Below are 14,604 nucleotides of genomic sequence, written 5' to 3' on the forward strand. Positions count from 1 at the left end.
AAGTTGGTGGTTCATTCCGTTGTGGTGACCCCTGACGAACAAAGGGACTAAGCCGAAGGAAAATGAATGAACATATGGATCATTCACTATAAGGCTATAAGGATAAAAATCTAGCCGAATACCAGTTTTCTGCCTATGTCTGAAGAGCCACCGATAAAACTGATTGAAAATAGTTGTTTTGCATGTGTCGGGTTAATCACAGATCACCAAGATCACATTTAATGATGGTTATTTGTTTCATTCCCTGGGACAAGATAACAATTCATTCTGTATGAGGCTGTAATTAAACGACTGATCGTTTGAGTCCTCGCTCTGAGCTTCAGTCAGACTTACAGATTCCGATTGAGCAATAATACTATAGCCATTTCAGTTTTCTTAGTGTTTAACAGGTTAGCTAGCCTTTAGGGACTGGGAAATATTTAGGAAAAAGTATATATTTATGGGATAATTTATGGGAGTGTTCTGTGCTGGTACCTTGACTGGTAAATATATGGCACTAAAACCACCAGATGGCATCAAGTCCCTGTATTAAAGGGACAGTTCGGCCAAAATGAACATTTTCTCAATTTTTACTCATGTTTAAGTGGTTCCAAACATTTATGAGTTTCCTTTTTCTGTTGAACACAAAAAAAGATATTTTGAAGAATGTTCCCAACCATTAACTTCCAAAGGAAAAGTCAATTCTATGAAAGTGAATGGTTTCCAACATTTTTATTTTTCAAAATATCTTCTGTGTTCATGCAAACATTTACACACTTATGTTCAAAGAATAACAACAACTCTTGTGTCATATTACTATATCTGTATACAAGAAAAAAGTAATCTTCACAAAAAAGTCGCCTCATAGCAAGAAGGTCTCTGGTTCGAGCCTCGGCTGAATCAGTTGGCATTTCCGTGTGGAGTTTGCATGTTCTCTTCGTGTTCATGTGGGTTTCGTCTGAGTACTGCGGTTTCCCCCACAATCCAAAAACATGCACTATAGGTGAATTAGGTTGTCCGTTGTGCATGTGTGAGAATGAGAGTGTGTGGGTGTTTCCCTGTGATGGCAGCTGGAAGGGCAACATTGATGGATAAGTTGACGCTTCATTCCACTGTGGCGACCCCTGATTAATAACTCACTGAAAAAAAAAACAGCTTAAACCAGCCTAGGCTGGTTGGCTGGTTTTAGCTGGTCGACCAGCCTGGTTTTAGAGGGGTTTTGGCCATTTCCAGGCTGGTTTCCAGCCTGGTCTTAGCTGGTCAGGCTGGAAAATGATCAGCTAAAACTAGCTTGACCAGCCTAGCCAAGCTGGGAGCCCAGCCAAAACCAGCTATGTCCAGCTTAAACCAGGCTGGTCAAACTGGTTTTAGCTGGATTTAGCTGGTCATTTGAAAATGGCTGGAAACCAGCCTGGAAATGGCCAAAACCCCTCTAAATCCAGGCTGGTCAACCACCTAAAACCAGCCAACCAGCCTAGGCTGGTTTAAGCTGGATTTTTCAGCAGGGAAAGGCAAAACAAAAAATTAAACACTGGTTAATGCATGCTACAGCAGTAAAGTAATACTACAGTAAACTATGGTGTTGTGGTATATTATATTTAGCTGAAGAAATCATAATACAGTATCGGGTAACTTGTTTATATTACCACAGCAACTTTAAAATTTCCACAACAGATTAATTCAATCACTTATGGTTCCAAAACACTATTAATTATTAGTATTTTTAATTTTTTTTACATTACAAATCTCAAAACAAACACCCTTTTTATAAAGTGGGTGACATATACGCGATTATATCATCTCGCACATAGTTAATAATAATATACAGAAAGTACTATTTTATGACGAGACACGAAAAATTTTGTAAAACTGGAAGTGTGGAATCTGTAATAGCATGTAAGTTTCACTGGGGGTCAGAAATGAGTTGGTAAACCCGAGTGAAAAACGATCCTCCCTGCAGGCATTCTGGATGAAAGGGGCTCATTACATAACAACCACTTTAGCTGTGTGCCTTTCTAAAGTACATTCACTTCATTCACTCATTGAACAGACCTGGAAATCGGCCGTGGCAAACATTTGAACCGCGTTTGTAACCTAGAAAGCACACTTTGCATGTGTTCATCAGTGTTGTGTAATGTGTATTGTAATCACATCAAGTTCTAAGTGTATATATGCAAACACGAGTGCAGTCTTTTCCACTTCAACATTTGAACTTCAGAAAACAGACTGAAGGACAAATTGAAGATTTAAAGTCATTATTATCATCATTATTATTCTTATTAGTATCATTATTATTATTATTATTATTATTATTATTATTATTATTATTATTATTATTATTATTATTATTATTTTATTATTAATACTACTACTATTATTATACTATACTATTTTTAGTCAGAACTTTTATTTTCAAATATGTCCCTTTACCTATCTCAAGTGTTTTCTTAAAGGGATAGTTTACCTAAAAATGAAACTTCTGTCATTATTAACTCATCTTTTCATCTTGTATTTTTTGTAGTTGTTGAAGATGAATGATTTTCTATAGAAGAATGGTGATGGTTTGTGCGTGTGTGTGTGTGAACTCTCTTTACAGAAATGTCATGTCAATGTAGAGTTCACGGCAAAAGTCAATGATAAAATTCTTTTGTTATCATATCAATATTATTCTGTGTGCCTCTCTTTTTTGTGTTCTGCAGAAGAAATGTAGTCGAACAGGTTTGAAATGACATAAAACTAATTTAATCTGGTTAAAATATCAAGTACTGCCCCTAAAAACAGTCTTATGCAAAAGTTTGGGCACCCCTCTGTGGCTGCATAATTATGTGCTCTTTCTTAAAAAAACATCAGAGTAAAATGCCATTCGGTTTCTAGAGAAAGCTAGATAATGTCAAGTTTTTCAGACAGAAATACGTAGTGTAGCAGTATTGAGTTGAATTGAGATTGAATTCATGCTCAGACAAGATACAATGCTCTAGAATGGCCATCCCAGTCCCCAGACTTGAACATCATCGAAAATCTATGGGTTGATTTGAAAAGAGCTGTTTATGCTCGGCACCCATCAAACCTGACTGAACTGGAGAAATTTGGCAAGGAAGAATGGCCCAAAATGCCTTCAGCAAGAATTCAGGCACTTATCCTTGGCTATAAGAAGCACATACAGGCTGTTATTTCATCAAAAGTTGGCTGTACAAAAGATTTATGTCATTATTCTGTTGGGGTGCCCAAATTTATGCACCTGTCTATTTTTGTTATGACTTAAATTGCATTGCAACTGTTGGTTAAATAAAGTATTTGAAAGGCCAGTAGGCTATGGCTTGCAACTATGAAAATGATCAGAGGTGGCCAAACTTTTGCATAAGACTGTATATAAACAAATTTATTTTCTTTTCAGCTTAATCCCTTTATTAATCTGGGGTCGCCACAACAGAATGAAGCTTCAACTTCATTCATTCATTTTCTTGTCGGCTTAGTCCCTTTATTAATCTGGGGTTGCCACAGCGGAATGACCCGCCAACTAATCCAGCATTTGTTTTACGCAGCGGATGCCCTTCCAGCTGCAACCCATCTCTGGGACACATCCACACACCCTCATTCACACTCATGCACTATAAACAATTTAGCCTACCCAATTCACCTGTACCACATGTCTTTGGACTGTGGGGGAAACCGGAGCACCCGGAGGAAACCCACGCGAACGAATGCAGGGAGAACATGCAAACTCCACACAGAAACGCCAACTGACCCAGCCGAGGCTTGAACCAGCAACCTTCTTGCTGTGAAGCGAAAGCACTACCTACTGCGCCATTGCATCGCCCCAAACGTCAACTTTACGGATGCCCTTTCAGCCGTAATCCAACACCTGGAAACACCCAAACACACACTTTCACACACATACACTATGGCCAATTTAGCTTATTCAATTCACCTGTACCACATGTCTACGAAACCCACACGAACATGGGGAGAACATGCAAACTCCTCACAGAAATGGCATCTGACCCAGCTGGGGCTCGAACCAGCGAACTTCTTGCTGTGAGGCGATCGTGCTACCCACTGCGCCATCTAACTATATATATAGTTCAGATGCAAAAACCTCTAAATGCCATCTGAAATTTTCTCCTAAAATATGCATTTTCTCAGCCTCTAATGTTTATGTTCAGTTATTTCACTTTAAAGGCAATGAAAAGATCCTATTCATCACTATAATAGTAAAATGTCTACACACAGGAGTCGGAGAAAAATACTCATTTTAGAAGGAAATATCAAACAGCATTTAGAGGTTTTTGCAACTAAACTTCTCATTTATGTATTTATATATATATATATATATACATATATATATATATATATATATATATATATATATATATATATATATATATATATATGTATATATATATATATATATATATATATATTGGAACTTTTTTTTAAAATTTGTAACATTTGTGGAGTCACAAAAAAAAAAACGTTAAGTAATTTTTTAAAAACTCGAAACTATTAAAATCAAAACTCAATTTAAAATCATCTTATGAAAGTTGTATATGAGTAATAAATGTTACAATGATTTAAGTGGAAAAATGGCTACTGATTAAATGTAAACTTTTCTTCAGAAATAATTTCATAGGTGTTAACACTTTATTTGAAGTGGTTCATAGAACTGTCAAGAAACCTTTATAATCATGACATGAAGAATGTGAGTGAGATTTAATGTATGCTTTTTAAAACAGTCATTAAGAGTCATTTTCTCAGTTAGGACATTTTAAATGCAAAGTTGACATTGTTTGTTATGATAACTTGACAAAAACAAATACACAACCTGTTTTGTTCTGACAACTTGACATTACCAAGACAGCAAATCTTCTCATAAACAAGATTGTCTATACACTAAAGGTCAAAAGTTTGGAGGGAGTGAGTTTTTTTTTCATGTTTTTTTTTCTATTCTGTTCATCAAGGCGGCATTTATTAAATGTAAAGAAATTCTTAAATTGTTAAATATTTATTCAAATTTTAACCCTCTACTGCACGCATTATGATAAATCTATTTGAAAAAAAATATTCAACTGTTTTTCTTTTCTTAAAATGGCTTAACTTGAAGTGCTGTAAAAAAAATTTTGGGAATTTTTTTTTTAAGGTACTTTATGAAATGTTGCCATATGGCAACAACGTCCAACGGATCTAACTGAGAAATTTCAAATTTAAATATTTCCTTATAATTAATAATTTTGTTGTTTGAAATGATTTAATTGGTGTTGCGGTATTATAAGTTTTAACACAGAACTTATAAACGACACCTTATACATACTTTCCAACAACTCAAATTCCAACCGCTTTCATTCACTAAATTCTTTTTTGCTTAATATTATTAAAAACAAACCTAATATTGTATTGTCATGTATACAACATACAGTGAATATAAATATTTTCCCCAGTAAATATTATAACAAATAAATAACAAGTCTAATATATCCAGATGCATCAGAATAATGTAGCTACTAGCTAACAATGTTTATATATTATACTATACTACGCCTGTCTTGTCTGCCTCTGAGCTAACTTACCTGAACTGCCTCTATCAAATGTCCAGTCTGCATCATTGTCATGGTCACTAAAACCCATCTCATCCTCAATTTCATCTGCAGAAAGAGCCAGTTCTGTCCTTTTCTTGTTTCACTTACCATAGAACATGGTGGTGCTCGCTAATACACTGTTCCCTGTATTCATATCTATTCACAAGTAGTATTGCCATTAACACTAGATTTTATCCATAATGCAAATGTCATTAACATATGACTAATCAACATCACATTACTAGCATTAATGTTGTTATTGCTACAACTTAAAAGTTCACAGCTGACATTGCTAGCTAGCTAACCAATTGCAACATTGAACGTTCCACTATTGCACAGTGTTGCCATTTGGTAACACATACATTTGATCCATTTACAAAAAACTAATTTGATTTAAAAAAAAAAATTGTAGTGAATATGTCACCATAACTTACTGGAAGTGATGTTTCAGATTTTTTGTGGATCTGACATCATTTGATCCTTTGTTTTTATTGACGTTTACATTTGTATTCAGCAACTATTCACAATAAACACCAGTCTGTCAGAAATCACGCTACAGAAAAACACACCACGTCATGTGACTTAACCAAAGCACATCATTGGCTACACTAAGGTCTTCTCTTTCCAACAAAAAAAAAAATTAATGTTGGTCTTTTAAGAAACAGTGGCAGGGAAATGAACATAAGTATCATGTTGCCATATGGTGACACCGTGCAGTAGAGGGTTAAATTACCGCTTTCTTATTATATGTAGTTTCAACTAAAATTATCACTCCAATCATTGTTGCTTTTTCTACTATTACCATTAATAATAATAATAATAATAATAATAATAATAATAATAATAATAATAATAATAATAATAATAATAATAATAATAATAATAATAAAAATAATAATAATAGTAATAATAATAATAATAATAATAATAATAATAATTTTTAAAATCACTGGAATAAACAATTAAACTGAATAATTAACTACTTTTAAACAGTTATTTTATAGTGCAATAACATTTCACAATTTTATCAATTTTACTGTATTTTGATTAAATGAACACAGCCTTGGTGAGCAGGAGAAGCTTATTTTAAAACATTTAAAAATTGTGCTGACCACAAACTTTTGATCAGTAGTTTATGTCTTGAATATTATAAAAGCAACATTAATATTTTTTGACCTCAACTACAGTGGTACAAGCTGAATTTGTCATTAAAATGTCATTAAATATTGATGACACTCTGTTTTGAGAAAGTAATGACACTTCTAATAATGACAAATACAGTTTGATCGACTGAAAATGTGACAAGACAAATATTTACGACACAATTATAATAGCCTCATGACAATCATGTTTATGACAGATTTATGACAAGTTGTGTTGTCCTGGTTATGTCATGATAAAGATTATGATGTATTTGTTTGTCAAATTGTCATAACAAACAGTGACTACGTTTACATGGACATCAGTAATCGAATTATTTGCCTTAATCTGAATAAGACAATAATATGATTAAGGTGTTTACATGAGTTACTTTTTGAATGTTCCTTTCTTAATCTCGTTTTACATGTTAGAGCACATAGATCGATTACGTCACCGCGTCACCACACTATCCAAGTTTTCTCCAGAGTTTCAAGTAATTTCAGGTGTTTCATTTTTAATTTTTCAACTTTAACTGCAGTTCGACATGTCCACTTTCATTTAGGAATATTTCATTCATGCCCCCTGTGACAAACTGAGGTATTGGAAGCAAGTATGAAGTAAGGACTGGTGTTTAAATGGAATTTGATACTGAACGCGCATGGAAAAAGTGTCAAACAGCTGTGTGTGTATGGATTATCCTGTCGCAAAATGCAGCGAAAAGTATTACACAATGATAATAGTTTGATTGAGGTGTTTACATGTCTGTATTGCACTTCAAAAATGCGACTAAAATCGGCATACTCCATGTCTTAATTCCATTTCTGTTTAGTTCGATTATGACCTTTATCAGATTAAATGAATCAAATATCTGTGTTTACATGGTAAACAGAGTATTGTCTTAATCATATTAAAATCAGATTATTGGTGTTCATGTAAACATACTGACTATCATCTTTGAATTTAAACATCATAACTGAACAAATTACACTCGATAAGTTGTCATAAGCATGCATAAAATCTCATTCACTCTAATGACACATGTCATGTCATGATTATAAAGGTTTCGTAACAGTTTTATGAACGCCCCCTTCAAGTAGTGTTATCCATCAAGTTGATGCATTGCATTGTGTTTGGTTAAAGCTTAACAAATGTTTACTAATGAATGCACAGCATACAAAAGTGAGCATGTATGCCAAAGTATACGTGTGTAAATATCTGTTGAATAATTGCTGATGGCATAAGTGTTCTCTGATGAGAGCGTGTTTGTTCTCCGCAGTGGCCGCTGGTGGTGGGATGTCCTGCTGTAATGGGGGGTGTCAGCCTGCTGCAGCGCTCTGGACCAATGCCAATGCAATGGTCTGACTGTTATTGCTGTGACAGGGCAAAACTGGGCACTGCAGAGGATTAAATCATCAGCACATGGACAGACAGATTGGAAAACACCCTCTGTTGCATTTAGAAAGCTGTCAATAATGTCAGTGTTGATTCAATGTATGGAATCTGCACACAAAAAAATCTACAAAAGTCTTTTATTAACATTTTCCAAAATGCTTCTTAGACAGTGTGTAATCTGTTGACAGTTTATGAATATAAAAAAGGTCTGCAAAGTTTCAAAGGTCAGAGTACACCATAAAATATTTATTGTCTACCCAAAGAAAATGATTCTGAATGGCCTGAAACGAGTTGTCACACTGAACAAAATTGACTGCGATAAATAATATACTGAATTTAAGAAATAAATGAATGATTTAAGATGATACTGCCAAGAAACAAGTCAAATTATCTGTTTACGTATGATAATTATACTTGGTAATATTTCTTGAAATACGAAAACTTGTTTTAGTAAATGTAATTGTATTTATATAGTGCATTTATCATGTATACACCCAAAGCACTTCACAGTCACAAGTGGGTTCTCTCCACACCACCACCAGTGTGCAGCATCCACTTGGCTGATGCGACGGTAGCCATCACGCTCACCACACACCAACTATTGGTGGAGTGGGGAGCCAGTGATAGAGCCAATGCAGTAGATGGGGATAATTGGGAGGCCATGATCGGTAAGAGCAGATGGAGGAAATTTGGCCAGGACACCGGGATTACACCCCTACTGTTTACGAGAAGCGCTATGGAATTTTTAATAATCACAGATAGTCAGGATCTCGGTTTAACGTCTCATCCCAAAGAAGTTAACAAAAATGTATTACGATAAGTATAACACTTATTCTAAACAGTGTATGTAGTCTAATTATCTTAAAACTAGCATGTTAATTGCTTTTTAAACAGTTTGCGCTTCTTATTTTGTTGTTTTTAAAACTAGAGTTGCTAAACAGGAGAATTCCTCTCAATTTAATTTAACTGTCATCAAATGTTCTGCAAATTTACAACATTGAATTAAATCAGGATCACACATCGTGGATGTTGTCTACATTTTGCATTCAAATTAAGACTCGACAGTAGTTACAATGGAAAATTATTACTTGTTGCTTGTCAAAATACTGAAGCTTACTTCAGTGAAACGTAACGAAATGTATTTTTTAATAAAGAATAAGTGCAACTGAGCATTTTATTAATAGGCAAAACTTATTATGGCAAGTTATTACAGGTAAAATAAAGCCTTAAAAATATGAGGCTGGTCTTAAATTATATCTACTTGTAACTGAGCTAAATTTGCAGGTAAAATGCCTAACTTTAAGCTTTACTAAGAAAAGACAAACAATTTTTTTAATTACACAGGAACCGCGCCAAAAAACTACAATTCTGTCATCATTTACTAATCTTGTTTAAAACCTGTTTGAGTTCCTTGTTAAAGACAAATGAATCTATACTGAGGAATGTTTGGGGGAACACCCATTGACTTCCACAGTGTTCATTGTTCCAACATTCTTCAAAATATCTTGTTTTGTGTTCAACAGAACAAATAAATTCATAACAGTTTAGATCTAGAGTGTGTAAATGGTGAGGTAATTTGATTTTTATGTGATCTGCATCTTAAAAAAGTCAGGTCATTGCAGGTCAAAAGAATTATTATTTATATATAATAGTGATATATTAGGCAACGCAGTGGCGCAGTAGGTAGTGCTGTCGCCTCACAGCAAGAAGGTCACTGGTTTCCTGGAGTCCCGGCTGGGTCAGTTGGCGTTTCTGTGTGGAGTTTGCATGTTCTCCCTGCGTTCGCGTGGGCTTCCTCCGGGTGCTCCGGATTTCCCCACAGTCCAAAGACATGTGTTACAGGTGAATTGGGTAGACTAAATTGTCCGTAGTGTATGAATGTGGATGTTTCCCAGAGATGGGTTGCGGCTGGAAGGGCATCCGCTGTGTAAAACAAATGCTTGATAAGTTGGCGGTTCATTCTGCTATGGCGACCCCAGATTAATAAAGGGACTAAGCCAACAAGAAAATGAATGAATGAGTAATATATTATTTAAATATATTATTATTTTTTTTTTTAAACAACAAAAGTCAGTGATAAAATTGATTCGTTATCATATTATATTGTATTGTAACATTATTCTGTGTATCTGTATGTATCTTTTGCATTCTGCAGAAGAAATTAAGTCAAGCAGGTCTGAAATGACAACTAATTTATAGTGGAAACATTAAGTACTGTTCCCTATTATTATTATTATTATTATTATTATTATTATTATTATTATTATTATTATTATTATTATCATATTTATTAATATTTGGAAATATGAACCTCTTTTTTGTTTAAGATCATGAACAATTTTCCCCACAGTTTATCTATAACTACTTCTATAACTTTTTTATTTCACCTTTTTACAATGTTTACCACTTCAGCAATCTTCCGACTTTTTAAACGCATGTCTTCCACCTCAGCAGGCACACAACATCATATGGTGTTAATATTAACTTAGATTTAGGTTGTGATGTCAGGAGACCAAAATTGAAAAAACCAAAATGTCTAGCCAGCGTCTAAAGACAAAGTTATTTTGACGTCCAATAACGACATCAAATGATATTGATATTTTGTTGATTGTAGGCTGTGTTGGAAAGTGACCAAAATCCAACGTCGAGCCAACATCTAAAACCAACATCATACTGACATCAAATACTGACTTTTGTTCACCAGGTATGGCAACTCAAAATCTAATGTCTAATAGACCTCATGGTGATCATAATTAGACGTTGATATTTGATTGATTTTAGGTCACACGTTGGACATTGACGTCGCCTGACGTTGATTTCTGACGTCAACCTGATTTTCATTTCCAAACAAAATGCAACGTCCCCACAACATCAATCTAACATCATGTGGATGTCCTGTGCCTGCTGGGATTTAATCTATGTATGGATGGTTATTTGAATATATGATTGATTTTAAGTAATCTGTGAATTACCTATTAAACCTAAAATCTCCAAACATGAAAATATTATAAATAATCTAAAGGAAATAGACAGAAAACAGAACGGCATTACACATAAATACAGAATTTGATACATTCAGTCCTAAAAGCAGATATAGAAAAGGCTAAATACACTTTGTTTACGTTGTTTTTGTCTTTCTAGATAATTTACCTATCCAAATAACCCAAACCCAAAGCATAAACCATTTATAATGCATTAACATTTATATTTAGTATATATATATAAAAAATTAAGTAATCAGCAGTAGTTTCAATAAATGTAAATCATTGCCATAGGTATCACAAAAGAGCAATAAAGAATGATTTCTGGAACAACAAAAGACAAAGCCCAGCCCAAAGCAGTTATCAGTACTTCATTCAGTCATACATCTGTAATTACCCATGTCAGCACAATGGATGTGCATATTAGTCTTCTCGTTGTTATCTGCTAAATGGCATCTCAGTAACTTGGCCATCAGTAAGTACTCAACAGAGTGTCTGTGTGTCAGAACAGCCAACTCTTGCATATCACATGTCTAAAACGGGGCCAGAGGGAGAAAGAGAGAGACAGAAAGTCTAAATGTATATAGTGTGGAATGTATGCATATGGTTTTTATAGTTGGCATCGTCATACAATCTAAAACTTAACAATGAAAATGACTAAAAGAAATATGTTTGCTTGACTTATAATTTTGAGGAAAGTTGCTTTGACTTAATGAAAAGAGTTATGGACACTCATAGACTGATTATATCAAGCAGAACACAAACCGAATGAGTTATATATGAATTAATTCAGTTTTTTGTGTTAACTAATTGCTAAAAGCAAAACCAAACCATTTGAGTAGCTATATATGTTGTTTGGACTTAATTCATTCTATTAACTGAACTCGATTTGATAATTGAACTTAAAATGTTTAAGCTACTAACACTCTAAATGTTTGACGATATAAACACAAATAATATATGTGTATATGACTCAAGATATATGTTTATATCAGCCAAACCATTTGGTTTTAAAACTTAAATGGTTTGAGTTAACATAACTGGTTTTACAGTGTAACAGACAGCTGCATATACAGTTTCTAAAATTAATATATATACACACTTTTTGAACATATAAAGCTGCATTTTAAAGTGTGTTCTATCTAGAGGGTTCGTTGATGTCAAATAGGTCTCACTAAATATGTGGTTAAATATTAATGCTGTACTGTATGTGAAACTCAAGCCTCTGCTGTACTTGAATTACAGGTAGCATTTTACAGTTTGAGACACACAACTATGCTGTTCGAGACAGTTTGGAGTAAATATGTTGTATCGATATTCATAATTTGCTTAAAAGCATTTGTTTGCACCCTTAATCAAGCAGCGTTCTTCTTTAGAAGGTTTTACAGTAATCCTTCTTGCAATATCAGTTTTGTTGCACTTTAACCCATCTTATTCGTGCGTTTTATTTGCAGCAATTAAAGCTATCTTAGAGGTTAAGCCGCTCGGGTGGGGTTCTGCATATCTGCGAAATGCAATAAAGAGAGATATGACATAATTTATGGCCTTTGTAAAGCTTCTTTGTAAGCAGAATCATATTGTTGAATATTTTAATAATATGTTCTTTTATTTATAGATATATAATATCAAAGCAAATGTAGGTTTAAGGCAAGACTTTTTTTGATGCACCTGGCAATTTTGACGTTTGTGGCTTTTCGGATTGTCACAAACTTTTTTTTTTTTTTATTTAATAAAGAAACATCCAAAATACAAATTGAGATCTTTCTTTAGTCAATTTGTGTCTGTAAATTTTAATTGCATTACATACACTGAAAAAAAAAGATTTCTGCAAAATTGTTGCAATATTATTTAAATGGATTGAATCTAAACAATCAAATGACTCAACTAAATGTTCAGCTTAATTTGATTGTTTCAATTCATCTCAATTAAATTGTTTACATACCCTTACCTTAAAGAAAATAAGTAAATCCAAGGAATCTTTTTTGAATCATATGGCTGCCCTGAGCCATAAATCTCCATAAATGGCACTTACACCACCTAACTTTATTCATGTCTTATTCTTAAGTTGGCGCTCCCAAGGGTTGTGTTTTATCTCCGTTATTATTTATTTTAAATACAAAGTCTTGTATGAGTTAATTTACAAATATATTGTAAAGTATGATACCCCTTTTAAATGAAGAGGAGGAAGAACACAGGCCTGTTCTTTACTTTATTTAGACTGGTGTGAAAATTCAAACCTCCTAAATATTCCTAAAACTAAGGAGATGGTTTTTGATTTTAGAGAGAGAACACAAAGCAAAACTCATCTCACATTAGATGATGAGGAGCAAATTCAGTTAGTAACACATTATAAACATTTTGGTGTAATGTTGGACAATAAACATAAGTGGGATATATGGACTGACTGTGTAAAGAAAAAGCTTCAACAGAGAATATACTTCTTAAAGAAACAATTGGCTTTTAATGTTGACAACACATTTTATAGTGCTTTTATCAAAAGTATTATAACATTTCGTGTGATCTGATGTTATGGAAATGCTTCTGAGGCCCAGAAGAGGTCACTGGGGAAGGTGGTAACAATAGTTGTTGGGGAAAAATGAATGAGTATTGATATATGAAGAAAGAGTACTAAATAAGGCTATCATGATTGTCATGAAGAATAACATACTTTATCATCCACCTTTCAATTGTTACCATAAGGTCGTTGATATTGTGTTGCATAAGAAATAGAACAAAATGATCATTTACACTTCAAGCAATGAAGTTTTTAAATTTTAAATTCCTCCTTTCTCAGTAGCAGTTGACTAACTAACTAACTAACTAACTAACTAACTAACTAACTAACTAACTAACTAACTAACTAACTAACTAACTAACTATAAGATCTTTTTTTTTTCCAAAGCATATGTTCATGCAAATTTTGCCTTTACAACATGTCTTCTACAAAATAATTCAAATAAAATATAGAATTTTGTGATTAAGAAATCCTTGATTCTGCATTTCAAACCTGACATTATTCAATATTCAGATTTTTAGTCTAGACTAATAATATGCAAATGAGCATATTTCATAAATCAATTCCTTATTTGCATATTTAAAGGGCGCCTATTTTGCCCCTTTTACAAGATGTAAGATGAGCCTTTGGTGTCTCATAAATATGTCTGCAAAGTTTCAGCTCAAAACACCCATCTGATTATTTATAGCCTCCAGAATGTGGCCATTTTGGTATCTGATTGTAGCTGTTTTTGTATCCTGTGGCTTCAAATCCAAATGAGCTGCTTCTCCCCGCCCATCGCTCCCACGTGCGTGTCTGCTTCTCATGCCTTACATAAGATAAACAGCAGTCAGTAGCTACATTTTTATCCACCGATTTTTTTGCGCATTTTGGATATATGCTTAAAAAAACAGTTGATGGAAACGCCAAGACACAAATAAATTTAGAAAATGTGCATAACTAAGTAGAATTAGCTTTTTATTCAATAAAAAAAGATGCGCATAAACTGCGATGGAAACACTTTTACCGAGCAAATTCCAGTATG

Source organism: Danio aesculapii, chromosome 12 (genome assembly GCF_903798145.1).
Source record: "Danio aesculapii chromosome 12, fDanAes4.1, whole genome shotgun sequence".
In the NCBI taxonomy this organism is placed as follows: domain Eukaryota; kingdom Metazoa; phylum Chordata; class Actinopteri; order Cypriniformes; family Danionidae; genus Danio; species Danio aesculapii.